Source organism: Magnolia sinica, chromosome 9 (genome assembly GCF_029962835.1).
Source record: "Magnolia sinica isolate HGM2019 chromosome 9, MsV1, whole genome shotgun sequence".
Taxonomy (NCBI): Eukaryota; Viridiplantae; Streptophyta; class Magnoliopsida; order Magnoliales; family Magnoliaceae; genus Magnolia; species Magnolia sinica.
Window position 1 is genome coordinate 33,461,664 of NC_080581.1, and position 14,830 is coordinate 33,476,493.

At 40.8% G+C, this 14,830-nt stretch overlaps 1 long non-coding RNA gene across 1 annotated transcript; it reads right to left on the minus strand.

Annotated features, from left to right (window-relative positions):
- Positions 1–294: 294 nt before the first annotated feature.
- LOC131256231 (uncharacterized) lies at positions 295–2,152 on the minus strand. Its single transcript, XR_009176682.1, has 3 exons — positions 1,900–2,152; positions 1,126–1,197; positions 295–596 (listed from the first exon to the last, which is right to left on the minus strand). It is a non-coding gene; the product is annotated as an uncharacterized LOC131256231 (long non-coding RNA).
- Between the last annotated feature and the right edge of the window lie 12,678 nt (positions 2,153–14,830).

A 14,830-nucleotide genomic window follows, 5' to 3' on the forward strand; every position in this document is an offset into this window, starting at 1 on the left:
TTTGAGGAACGGTATTTTTTTTCTTATTTAGGAAATTGTTTTTTTTTTTTTTTTTCATTTGGAACCTATATTTTTTAAAATATTTGAAACTGAAAGAATGTTGCAGTACAATGACAGTAAAAATGTAAGATATAAAAATAAAATCTTTACTAACGAAAAATATCCTAAATATCACAAATCATATAAGGTAAATCTATCAAAATATAAGCTAGTTCACACTTTTCGTAGTTAAAAAAATGATTACATTCAAACAAAGTGTAGAGTTAGATCAAGGGATAAATTTTGAACAGTTCGGATTAAACCACCAAAATGATTAATGTAGTTGAATTCCAAGTCTTGAATGGGCCTGAGTTTTGGGATATAAGAAGAAAATGTGGTGGCGAATGTGATGGACAGATTGGATATCATGCACACAACATGATGAGCTTCAAACACATTATCAACAAACGACACCATGGAAAATGACTGGGAACCACAACTCCCTCCATAACTCCTAATAATACCAAGATAGTCTTTGTATAATTTACTAAGAAACGCTGCAGCTGCTGCAAACCGGAGTGGGCCACCATGATCAGGCCTCAAGAGGATCAACCCACCTATACAATTAAGGGGGAAAAAAAAAAAAAAACCCAACATTAGTCTACATTCAATGAAAACTAAGCCAGTAGTGAAGGGGTACCCATCAAACCACTTGGACAAATCAACATAAAGAACAAAAAAAGATTGAAAAAAAAAGTTGTTGATTTATTAAATGAAGAAAGGACATTGAATTGAAAATCTATACAAGAAAATACATTCAAAGATTCATCCTGTAACCATCTTCCAGAAAAAGATCTGAGATTATAGACCATATCCCATATTTGCAGCTTTATAAGCTTGTTGTCGATTGTAATCATTCTGGCTCCAAATTCGACAACAATGGTTTAGTCATGCATTAGTTGGAATTGCTTGTCAGTAAACTGTAGTAGAAGGCAACCTTATGACATGTACAAACTTTGCTATAACCCTTTTCATTTGTACCAGTTGGAATGATTTATGATGGCTGCGAGATCTGTATCCCTATGGTGGGGACTTCACTTAATTCAAGAGATCAATGATGGAGAGGGGAGATCAGAAAACACCAACCTTATTCCATCCCCAGCCATAAAATTTTCCATCAGATGTGATTGCCATAGTGTGCCTCCAACCACCTGACATCTGAAATCATTTAAGCCAAACTATAAGAAAAGGACATTTTCTTGTCAAAAATCATAAAACTTTTTTTTATGTTTCCCCGAAATTTCAAAGGCAAACTTTAACAATCAACATGTTCATCAGTCAGTGGAAATAGGATTCCCACAGCCAAAGGGACTCATAAAAAATGTGTGGGTGCCCCCTAGCCAAAACCGTGTTCAGTCCCACACCCTCATCTTTGGACTAGAGTGGTGGAGATTTAGGTGGATCGGAAAAATTATGGTGGAAATCAATAACGGATCATGCAGTTTCCTGTTGTCTTAGGTTTTCCCTAGGAGTCAGTTAATTGTATATGATCCACGCACAGCAAGAAAGACTCTGGCTTTGACAAATCTGTAATTCAGTATGAAGCTTGGGTCACCTGGCTACATGCTAGAGCAAATAGTAAAGAATCTCCATGTCTCCAATGGCTTCCCCAAAGGTGAAACTTATTCTTTGACTTTGCAGAATTATAAGCACATTGCATCTAGTGTTAGAACAGAAGCCTAAGAAGAAAAAAAAGAGTCAAACATATATCATTATGTATCTAAAGACGGAATAACACAGTCAACATAATGTCATAACTTTCCATGTACCTGTGCAAGCCTAGCTAAAAGATAAAAAGTAAGAGTGTGCCTCCGGCTCAAATCATATATAAAGCTAAAATGGACAATCCTACAAGCAAACCTGCTAGAATTCTGCTCCATCATGCTCTTTAACTAAGTTATGAATATGGATGTGAATCTGTTTCCAGCAGCATGAGCCATAAATAGTGTTACACAACTTGATTCCTGCCTCAAACCCTCCTCTGTTTCCATTTTAAGTAGAGGATCTGAAAGGAAATGGAGAAAGATCCAGGAAGAAAGGAATACCTCTCACCCACATTATGCAAGACAATGGGATGTACCTAGACAGGCAGATTATAAATGAGATGAAAAAAAAAAAATTTGCAGACGACAACTACAATACCTTGTCATGAATTCCTCTAGAGATTCTGTGAGTTTCTCCACCAGTACTTGTATCCGCCTCTTTGCTCTCTTCCACAGTCATGTATTCCACAACCATGCAAACAAACAATAAAAATGTATCCTCAACACACCTTTAATAAATCAAAATTGGTTGTAATTTGTTTCATGTTGGAGGATAACCTTCTCGCTTTCTCAGCGGACTGATCCTCTTTTTTTTGTAATCATCTTTTTTAATCAAATCATTGTTACCTCTCAAAAAATAAATAAATAAATAAATAAATAAAAAAACCAAAAAAACATTTAGCATGCTTCTGGAAATATACTTGTGTAACAAAGCTCACGGCCAGCCCTCCTCTGCCAGCTCTTGCAGTACGGCCCACACGATGAACATAATCCCGTGGATACCTGCAATTAGTCAGGAATTTGTAAACATTTTCTAGAATTGGATTTTACAAAGCGGGAACAATTGGTATCAACATTTTAAAAACGGTAACAGAGTCTGAACCAGTGAAGGGGTAGTTTGGTCCAAACACTTCAAGCACTGGTTCTGTTCTATATCAATTATAAAATTTTATAAAAAGTAAAAGTAATGTTGGTCCAAACCGGATCAACTGCAGATTAGTACTAGTTCATGCTGGACCATGCTGGTGTAGTTCAATCCCGGATTGACCAATGTTAGTGTCTCAGTTAACACCCAGGTTTAATCCAACCCAATCAAACAGAACTAGTACAGTTTTTTAAAACCAGTGTTTGGCAATCATTCCCAAGGATCACACAACTTCAAATCAATAGAAATGTTCAATAAGAATTCTAACCTCAGAATATCATAGTTCACAACAAGATCAACTGTTGGAATATCTAAACCACGGCTGTCAACATCTGTTGTAAGCAAGATAGGAACTCAATCCCATGCGTAAATAACTGATAAAAATCAGTAAGATATTGACTTTTTTTTAGCAATTTTTTTAGGGCTTTAGTTTTTAAACCCTTTTAGGGCCCACCCACAATAGAAAAGCACTCCATATCTGAAGATATCTGCAAGAGCAATCCTCATGATTAGAAGGCTTCCAGCCACAGAAATCACTAATATTTGTTTCGCTTAAAGTTTGAAAATGCATGATAAACATAAATATCATTTTGGACAAAGTGATAAGAAGTGAGAACTAAAAAGAACCATATCTAAGAGTACCCAATAGAAATTCCATGAAGTGTTGTCCCCAACACAAATGTGGAAAATAAGTGGTTGTGCATTCAATGAACACGTTCTTTGTCTTTAGTGTAATTGCTGAATGCGCGCCATTAATAATTCGGGTGTAAAGACAAAACAGTTCTGCAAAAAAAATAAAAAATAAAAAATTACACAAATAAATGAACCATAAAAGTCCAACAAGCACATTAACTAAACAAGCATCTAACCAGTTTTCATGAAGAAAATGATTTGATTGCAATTAGCCAACCAAATCTGGGGTCTTTCTCCATTATCCAAACAGACTATTTGATTTACCTTATAAATGTAGGACATCAAAAAAATAAACATGGATTGTATTTCAACTGCAGAAACTAATAATTCAGATTTAGGATCTGAATGGGCTTGGGACCAGTGATTGTTGGACCTCCATCATGACCCAATGTTGCACAAGGCATAGTGTTTAAAATCCACCAAAACTGCCAGCATTATATATAGAGATCTGATGACAAAACCACCTGCCTTCCTGCTTCTTGCAAGGTAGAAGGTTGTATTTAAAAAGAATTTCTGTTCTAAGAACCAGGGTCATGATAATGTATTCTACCTATATTTTTAAAGAAAAAAGTTGAAGCATTCATGATGTAGGCTAGTGATTGGTGCACACCAATTTCCCTCTGTTCATTGTGATGAGAGGGAATCCCAAAAAAGGGGGAAAAAAAAAGAACAAGAAAAGAAGAAAAGAAAAAACGAAGAAGAAGCATTTGCACGGTAGATACAGAAAAACCATATGCTCCCATTTAACACATGATATGGACAAATACAACAAATGCATGACAAGTCCTTTAAACTTCTAGCATGCTTGCAAAGTGCTTCATACATGCTTGCAGATGTCATTTGAACAGCCCATCCGAACCAATCAATCCTTCCACTGTGAAAAATATCTCCAGCATGGAGTGTGAAATAATAACACTTTGATTTGAGTTGCAGCCCCACGAGCATGAAAACCAGCTCATGCAGACTCAATCATATCCTTCCCACCCAGAGTGAGAACACAGATAACAATGACAAAGAAACTGTGTGAGTAGAAATGGAGCTACTTTGAAAATTTTTAAGCAGAGGTGTAATCCTTGAGTAGAATCTTGATCCATCACTTCATGAAGAGTGTCAAGAACAACCAATATCAGATAATTACCATACGATAGAAAAATGTCAGTTCTTCTAACCGATTCAATCACTCAAATCAGAAAAAAAAAAAAAAAAAAACAGAATCATGATATATAGTTACAGCAGAATAGAGAATTAGTTGGGTTCGGGCAATGGACATCTGACTGGCTGATCAGTGTCTAGAGGCTTCATCAGATGTTCAACTGGCTTAAACTCCGCAGCAACTTCAATCCCATGGGCGGCAGCAGCAGCAGCTGAAACAATCCCTTCAAAACCACTTGTAATAATATTGAACCCAAGAGAACTACAACCATATTCACAATCATAGGATAGATCAGTAATGTACAAAGTTCTAAAGAAGGAGAGAGTAATAGTATACGTAGGCACAAAAATGAGTCATTAGTTGGTGAACTCAAAGAGGCTTTGGCTGATGCTGAACACAGGCCTGAGATCATTCCTGGAGAGGAATTTGTCGTAGAGGTCTGCCACATTGTCTAGTTTCTTTTCTATATATGGTTAGTGGCAGTTTCATTCTTTAATGTAGCTTTAAAAATTTTCAGGTTGCTCACCACCTGGATGCTGTCACAGTAGTCAACAGGAATAGTAGGTTGTGCAGGTTTGAAGGTAAATTGAATATACTGCTTGTATTGTCTCTGAGGTGTGATTCACTAAAAATAGAAAGCATAAAAAAACTCACCAATGACTTCTCTGTTCACCAGTAACTAACAGCACCGAAGCATCTTTTAATCTGAAAGTGAAAAGAAAATTCCAATCAGCCCAACTTTTTCAAGCTATAAAAGTCAGAACCATGGATCTCTTAAAAAAACCATGTTCCATAGACTTAAATTGCGAATACAATCACATAAGGCACATTAAAAAATCTGCAATTTTTTCACAATTTTACCATTTGAGACCAGAAGTCAGAAGCAAAGACACCAATTACAGCCATACATCCCATTTCCAAAACCAAAACAACATCAAAACTAGTGGTTCTTTCCAAGATGAGCTCACAAATGTTCTCACATCGTTCTTCAATTAGCTTCTTCTCACCACCACCATGTAGAACAATGGTATCATCAAGGGAAACAGTAACCTGTTTAAAGAAAATCAGTACAGTCCCAGAGCACATTCAAGTACATCTAAATACTATTACAGACCTTTTTTGCAGTACCAAGCATTTCAATACGGACTTTATCAAGGTTCATGCCATGATCTTCAGAGACAACCTGCACATCAAATGTGGCATTGTATTTCTTGAGATGTCTAATGCAATAGAATTCAAGCATAAAGAGTTGCATCTCACCTCTCCTCCTGTAAGAACAGAGTGGATATAGAATACATCCATCAAGGTGGGCTCCATGGTAAAGGCTATGCCAGGGCTCGGCCTGACACTTAAGACCCAAGGCCTGAGCCTGGCATGGGCCTAACACAACATGCCCAAGTCCAAGCTTGAAAATTTGGTTGGGCCTCCCAACCAGGAGCCCCCCAAAAAATTGATAAAATCCATATTTCCCGTGACTTTTGGCCTATGTGATATCAATGTGGCACAACCCACCGGTCCATTGTCCCTGTCACCAGACACGTTTGTCTCGAACACACTTCATGGAACTTTTCTGAAGTGTGTTTCACAACAGCATTGCTCTTGAATTAAAGCAACTCTCTGGAAATCAAAATAAATAAATAGAAAGGAATATCCCCGCGAATAACGCATGAACTAAAACTACAGAAATCTCTAAAAAGACAAGCAAAATGTCATGATCCCCACTGGTTTAAGGGTGTAGGACACATTCCATCAGTCTGGGGCTTTGGTGTATTGTTCAGGTCTTTAAAATTAAAATTAAAATTAAATTTTTTTTTTTAAAAAAAAAACGACAATACATTTCATCAATTTTCATCCTTCTGACTAAATATCCTGCAAAACTAATTTCCTTTTATCTTTTTTCATTCCTACAAGCAACCAGAATGCCAAATACCGAAACCATCAACTTTGTGATTGAAACCCCCAAAACATAAACATTCCCATAATACATGAGATATGCTAAGAGAAAAGGAAAATCTCATCAAACAAATACAATAAATTGAGGGAAAAAAAAAAAACAAGCTAAGAAAGAAAGAAACCAAACATACGCAAATCGGTTCAGATGCAAATGGTCATATAAAATGCATAGGCAACTGAAAGATAATAAGCCCATTATCCATTAACGGAAAATCAAATAATGTAAGCAAAAAAGAGTAGATCCATCTATATAGATAGATGATGATCCATTACCATTATTTCCTATATTATAATCCACCTAAGATTTGGATATGCTTAAGTCTTGGGCTCATGCCTTAAAATGAGCTTTCAAAATGTATGGACGACGTGGATATAAGACATACGTAACAGTGGGCCTCACAGTCAGGGATCCCACCCATTTCCACCGGATCCACCAAAGCTGCGACTTTAAATTACGTAGTATTTTTGTAAAATTTCCGAAAGAAACTCTATACCTTTATTAGATGCATATCCTGGCGTTGCCCATGCCACCTTGTGGTGGTGTGGTGATGTGCGGGGCATTGTGGGCCCACTTTGATGTATATGTTGTATATCCATGCCATCCATCAGTTTATCTAGCTCCTTTTTAGGGGATTTGCCAATTTTTAAGTAAATAGCTCAAGTAGACCACATAGTATAGGGATTGAATACACACTGTTAAGAACTTTGTAGGGGTCACAGGTTTTGGATCAAGCTGATATTTGTGTTTTCCCTTCATCTAGGTCACGTGGACCTCATCGACAAGTTGGATGGCAATAAGCTTTCAATGGTGGGTGTCATTATCCAACTTTTCCTGTGGTGTGGTCCATGATTAAGTTTTCCTTCATTTTATTTTATTTTTTTGTATTAATGCCCTAAACTGTGCTGACAAAATGTATGGATGGCGTGGTTACCACAGTGGGCCCCCCAACATCCAACACATCATTTCTCCAACGAGTTGGGCCTGGGTTAACCTTAGCCAGGTTTTCAACTATTCGGGTTGGGGTATTCAAAATTTTTAATGTGCCTGGCCTAAGCCCACATAACCTTAACCGAAAGAAAGCAGGCACATGATAGATAGGCCAAGAGATTGTGCAGTAGGGCTCCGGAAAACTCCTACAAAGTTCTTAACAGAGATCATGAAAACTCCTAAAACTTTCAATTTGTTTATTTTACGAATGAGAAGTTGAATCATCTAATTTCCATGAGATCATGCATGCACTTGCGTGTGCATGCACGTGCACACAGATATATACATGTTACAAAATTTCCCTTTCAACGCTAATCGACCTGGCCAAGATTATAAGATATTGTACCTAGTCTAAATCAAGCACAACTAAAAATGGGGCTTGAGTTTTAGGAAGTCAAAAGCCCAATGGTTAGGGTTGGCCTTTGGTTTAGGAGCACCTCGTTTTTTACCTGACCTTCATTTGAAATCCACATCAACCATTAAATTGAACACCAAAAGTTATTAGGCGTGAGGCCCATACATAATTGATGTGGGCCAGACCATGGAAAACAGTTTAGAAGGTGTGCTTTCTATGCACATGGTTTTCAATCTTATGTTCCACCTGAACCAGAGATGGGACTGATTTATGTGTCCTAGGTTAAAAAATGACGTTACACACCTGATTGTTGAGGTGGATTTCACATTAACGGACGCAGATTAGGTACTAACCCCGCTGTTCGGAGATTAGGACAGGTGGAGGTTCCAAGGGCCACTGAAGGGCCACCGTGATGTATGAATATATTATCCACACCTTCCATCCATTTTTTTCATATCGTTCTAGAGTACTGGATCAGGAAAAGGCAGATCCAAGGCTCAATTGGACCACACCATAGGAATCGGTGGTGCTAAGGACGCACACCATTGAAACCTTCTTAGGGTACACCGTGTTTTTCATTTGCCATTTGAAACCTTCTTAGGGTACACCGTGTTTTTCATTTGCCATCCAACTTGTTGATATGGACATATGAACATGGGTGAATTGAAAAGAAAAAAAAAAAAAAAACAAATATCATCTTGATACAAAACATTTGTGGTCTCCAAGTATTTTTCAACAGTAGGAATTTAATGCCCAATGTGTGGTTCATTTGAGCCTTGAATCTTAATTGTTTTTCGGCTCATAATTTAAAATGATATGTAAAAATGGATGGACGGTGTGGATAAAATTCATAACATCACGGTGGCCCCTCGGTGACCCTGGGACCCTCGCCTGTATGGAGCTCCGAACAGGCGAGCGGGGGTAGTACCTAATCTGCGTCCCACATTAACCTTACAATGGGGCCCAACCAAGCTGACGACTCCTCTTCTCTTTGAAATAATTACTATCCAAGCAACATTTATTAGAGATAGAGCCTTGTGCACTATGAAAATCTCAACCGCTAAAGGTCAAAAACTCATCCGGCTCCTGGCGTATATGTTGGGGCGAACTTGATTTCTGGCTCTAGGTTCCCTCACGAATGACAACTCTTTCCAAAAAAACAGAAAAAGTCGTCTGCAGCGAGTAGGGAAACTATGCCTAATGTATTTTACTTTCGACTCCTCAATTGCAAGGGACCCGCATTGACGTGTTTCTCCTATCTATCCTAACCATCTCGGCTCATGCTAAAAAATTAGCCACATCCATGAAGATAGGCCTGACCAAGGGAAACAGTCGGAGAGAAAAACGTCGATCTTTTTTACAAGACTCGGTGTAATGATTATGTGAAATCCATGAAAACAATTAGGTACCACACAAAGAATTCATGCTTGAGGCTAAAAAATCAGGCCACACTAAGAGAAAAAGTTTCAAGGGTGGGCATCACAGCTTCTACACTGATTTCAATTGTATGGTCCACATGAATCATAGATTGAGTTGATTTTTTAGTGCTCTAGGCCTAACATGGACAACGCACCTGGTGAACAGGGTGGATTTCAAAAAGGACTTGCGTTGGGGCCCACTTGATAATCTGTTGGGTGAATGGCTTGTGCGACGAGGAGCGGATTGGGTGTGGGGATGCGTCACCCATGACAGTCTGCCCTTACCATGAGCCCACATTGATATAAGTATTCTACATCCAGGTGGTACATCCGTTTTGCCAAATCATTTTAGGGCATGAACCCAAAAATGAAGCGGATCCAACTCTTTGGTGGAACATTTCATAAGAAACAATGGTGATTGATCATAAAGGGGAAGTTTTTAGTAGTAACACGGTCAATTATCATTGTTTCCTATACCATGGATCGTCATTTTTGGTCTAAGGCCCTAAAATGATCTGGAAAATTAGATATATTAAGGTGCCCCTACGCTAAGGGCCTCACTGTCTTAAGTGAGGCCAGGGCCTACGTAGCTTGGCAAACTTGACCAAAAGATGTGATTTAGCTAGGGTGTGGTCCACTATCATGTATTTTTGAAATCTACTCCAAACATGGAGTGTGTGAACCTGTCATGTATTTTTGAAATCTACTCCAAACATGGAGTGTGTGAACCAATAGTAGACATACAAGTCAAAAGTCAGCAGAATCTTGGATCAAATGAGCTACAAGACAGGGTACACCCGCCCTCCAATTTTTTTCCGTTGGTTAGTGAAAGAGATTTTAGTGGTCTCCTGCCTCATGACACAGTACGAGCGTACAAACCGAGCTAGGCTAGGCCGCACTATGACGTACATGCCACGTGACCATTAGACAAGTTAGCTCATGTTAGGCCCAAGGCCTAAATATCAACGCCATCTATGATTCAGGTGGACCACACAAGTGAAAAATGTGTGCGAGGCACCCACCCTCAAAACCACACATAAATCATGGATTGGACATTCCGCTCAACTTTTTACCTTGGCGTGGCACACCTAAATCACAAGTCAGCCATATCATCTGCTTGCCAGATAATTAGAATGATCACAGTGCGCCCAAGTTGAGACGCGACATCCAAATTCCACAGTTTTCTGACAAAAATTGGGGCCCACAGAATTTGAGAATCAAGCTGATATCTATGTTTTCCGTTAATCCAATATGTGAGACCTTATCAATAAGTTGGATAAAAAATAAAAAATAAAAAACATTACGGTGGGCCCCCATGGCAGGGCCCACAATAGTTATAGATTATGCCGACAAATGACTTTCCCTTCTTCCAGATATGAGTGACCCAATGAACAGGTCAGATGCCGTAAAAATATAATGGTGGACCGCACAAGGTGGGGTGCACACTCTCAGACCGTGGACCACTTTGTGGGCCCCTATATTTCAGAGAAAAAGGAGGGATAGAAACAGCGGGAGAGAGAGAGAGAGAGAGAGAATCAGTGGTGGACCCTCACCACTATGGGGACCACCGCATATATACAAAAGGTAGGGTGGGGTGTCCCCAGTGTCCAAGTTGGACAGTGTTAGGGCTGAAAATCAGGTAGGTTGGGTCGGGTTGGTGCTATACCTCAAACCAAGGTTCCAATACCTCAACTCCAACCCAACCTCGGGTTGGGAATTCTTAACCCAAGCCAACCCAAGTGGGCTTGGTCGGGTGGATAATTTATAACTTATATATTGATCAGGTTCAGGTTGGGTTGGGCAACCCGAGCCCAACCCAAAACTTTATCGAGTTGGTTTTGTATAGCCCAAGCTCGAAACCAAACCCGATACATCCTACCCAAGACCAACCCAATTTTGGGTCTATCAGGTTGAACCCTCCTGAATTTCAACCCTAGAAAGTATGGGTCCCACCCCAAAACCTGATGATGTATGGCATAAATTTGAACCCGACCCCAAGGTTGATCGGGGACATCAAGATCCCATTGTTTTCTAACAGAAAATGGGGCCCATAGAATTTTATAATCAGGCTGATATCTGTGTTTTCCGTTCATCCAGTTATCTGAGACCTCATCAACAAGTTGGATAACAAATAAGATTATGGTGGGGGGTCCCAGGGCATGGGCCCACAAAAGTTATGGATCATGCTGGCATACTTTCCCTTCTTCTAGATCTGAGTGACCTAATGAACAGATGACATAAAAATATCACAGTGGACCCCACAAGTTGGGGTGCACGCTGTCTCACATCATGCCCCACTTCGTGGGCCCCTATATCAGGGATAGAGAGAGAGAGAGATCGCATCAGTGCTGGGCCCTTGCCACTATGGGGCCCACCGCATACATACACTAACAATAGGTGGGGTGTGGCATGGATTTGAACCCGACGACCAGGTTGACAGGGGATGTTCGGATCGCACTTTGTCTCACATCGTGGCCAAGTTTGTGGGCCCCTATATTTCAAAGAGATAGAGGGAGAGAGAGAGAGATGCATGGATAGAAACAAAGGGGAGAGATAGAGAGAGAGAGATCGTGTCAGTGGTGGGCCCACGCTACCATGGTGCCCACGGCATACATACACTAACGATAAGTTGGGGTGTCCCCAATGGCATGGATTTGAACTCGACCCCCAGGTTGACAGTGGATGTCCAAATCCCACAGTTTTCTGACAAAAATAGGGGACCACAGAATTTGAGAATTAAGTTGATATCAGTGTATTCCGTTCATCCAAGTATGTGAGACCTCATCAACAAGTTCGTTAACAAATAACATTACGATGGGCCCTCACGGCATGGAACCACATAATAACAAATAACATTTCGTGGGCCTACACGGCGTGAGCCTACAAAAGGTCTGGATCATGCTGACATAAGTACTTTCCTTCTTCCAGATCTGAGTGACCTAATGAACAGTTCAGATGACATAAAAATAACAGGGTGGGCCCGCATGGTGAGGCGCACACTGTCTCACACTGTGGCCCACTTTGTGGGCCGTTATATTTCAGAGAGAGAGAGAGAGAGAGAGAGAGAGAGGGAGATCGTGTCAGTGGTGGGCCCTTGCCACTGTGGGGCCCACCGCATACATACACTAATGAAAAGGTGGGGTGTCCCCGATGGCATGGATTTGAACCTAACCCCCAGGTTGATAGGGGATGTCCAAATCCCACAGTTTTCTAACAAAAATAGGGGCCCATAGAATTTGAGGATCAAGTTGATATCAGTATATTTTGTTCATCCAGGTATGTAAGACCTCATCAACAAGTTCGTTAACAAATAACATTACGATGGGCCCTCACAGCGTGGACCCACATAATAACAAATAACATACGGTAGGCCCACACGGTGTGAGCCTACAAAAGATCTGGATCATGCTGACATATGTACTTTCCCTGACATATGTACTTTTCCTTCTTCCAGATCTGAGCAACCTAATGAATAGGTCAGATGGCATAAAAATATTAGGGTGGCGCACACGCTGTATCACATCGTGGCCCACTTTGTGGCGCCCTATATTTCAGAGAGAGAGAGGCAAGGATAGAAAAAGAGGGAGAGAGAGAGAGAGAGAGAGAGAGAGAGGCAGGGATAGAAAAAGAGGGAGAGAGAGAGATCGAGTCAGTGGTGGGCCCTCCCCCTCCCCACTATGGGGCCCACAACATAAATGCACTAACAATAAGGTGAGGTGTCCCCACTGTCCACATTGGACAGTATAGTCCCGCCCCAAAACCTGATGTATGGCCTGGATTTGAAACAGACCCCAGGGTGACAGGGATGTCCAGATCCCACAGTTTTCTAACAAAATTTGGGGCCCATAGAATTTGAGAATCAAGTTAATATCTATGTTTTCCATTCATCCAGGTATGTGAGGACCGATAACAAATAAAATTACAATGGGTCCCCACGATGTGGGCCAACGGAAGTTCTTGATCATGCTAACCTAATGAATAGGTCAGATGACATAAAAATATCATGGTGGACCCCACAAGGTGGGGTGCATGTTGTCTCACATCGTGGCCCATTTTGTGGGCCCCTATATTTCAGAGAAAGAAGGGCGGTGATTGAAACACGGGGAGAGAGAGAGAGAGAGAGAGAGAGAGAGAGAGAGAGCGTCAGTGGTGGGGCCTCGCCAATATGAGGCCCACAGCACGCATCAAGCTAATGTGTTTTCCATTCATCCACGTATGTGAGACCTCTTCAACAAGTTGGATAACAAATAACATTATGGTGGGGGCCCAGGGTGTGGGCCCACAAAAGTTATGGATCGTGCTAACATAATTTCCCTTCTTCCAAATCTGAGTGACTAATGAACAAATGACATAAAAAGATCACGGTGGACCCCACAAGTTGGAGTGCACGCTGTCTCACATCTTGGCCCACTTTGTGGGCCCCTAATTTCAAAGAAGAGAGAGGCAGGGATAGAAATAGAGGGGAGAGAGAGAGAGAGAGAGAGAGAGAGAGAGAGAGAGATCACATCAGTGGCAGGCCCTCACCACTAGGGGCCACCGCATACATACACTAACAATAAGGTGGGGTGTCCCCAATGGCATGAATTTGAACCGACGCCCAGGTTGACAGGGGATATCTAGATCCCATAGTTTTCTAACAAAAATAGGGGCCCACAAAATTTGAGAATCAAGTTGGTATTAGTGTATTCCGTTCATCCAGGCATGTGAAACCTCATCAACAAGTTCCTTAACAAATAACATTACAATGGGCCCTCACAGCGTAGAACCACATAATAACAAATAACATTACGGTGGGCCAACACGGCGTGAGCCTAAAGATGGTCTGGATCATGCTGACATATGAACTTTCCCTTCTTCCAGATCTGAGTGACCTAATGAACAGTTCAAATGACATAAAATATCAGGGTGGGCCCACAAGGTGGGGTACACACTGTCTCACATTGTATTTCAAAGAGAGAGAGGCAAGGATAGAAACAAAGGGAGAGAGAGAGAGAGAGAGAGAGAGAGAGAGAGAGAGAGAGAGAGATCACGTCAGTGGTGGGCCCTCGCGACTATGGGGCCCACCACAGACATACACTAATAATAAGGTGGGGTGTCACCACTATCCACGTTGGAGAGTATTGGTCCCGCCTCAAAACCTGATGTGTGGCATAAATTTGAACCAGACCCCTAGGTTAACAGGGGATGCAGAGATCCCACAGTTTTCTAATAAAATTTGGGGCCCACAGAATTTGAGAATCAAGTTAATATCTGTGTTTTCCGTTCATCCAAGTATGTGAGACCATTAACAAATAAAATTATGGTAGGCCCCCACGGCTTGGGCCTGCAGAAGTTCTTGATCATGCTGACATATGAAATCTCTTCTTCCAGATCTGAGTTACCTGATGAATAGGTCAGACAGATGACATAAAAATATCACGGTGGACCCCACAAGTGGGGTGCATGCTGTCTCACATCATGTCATGGCCCACTTTGTGGGCTCCTATATTTCAGATAAAGAGCTCAGGCAGGGATTGAAACAGAGAGAGAGAGAGAGAGAGAGA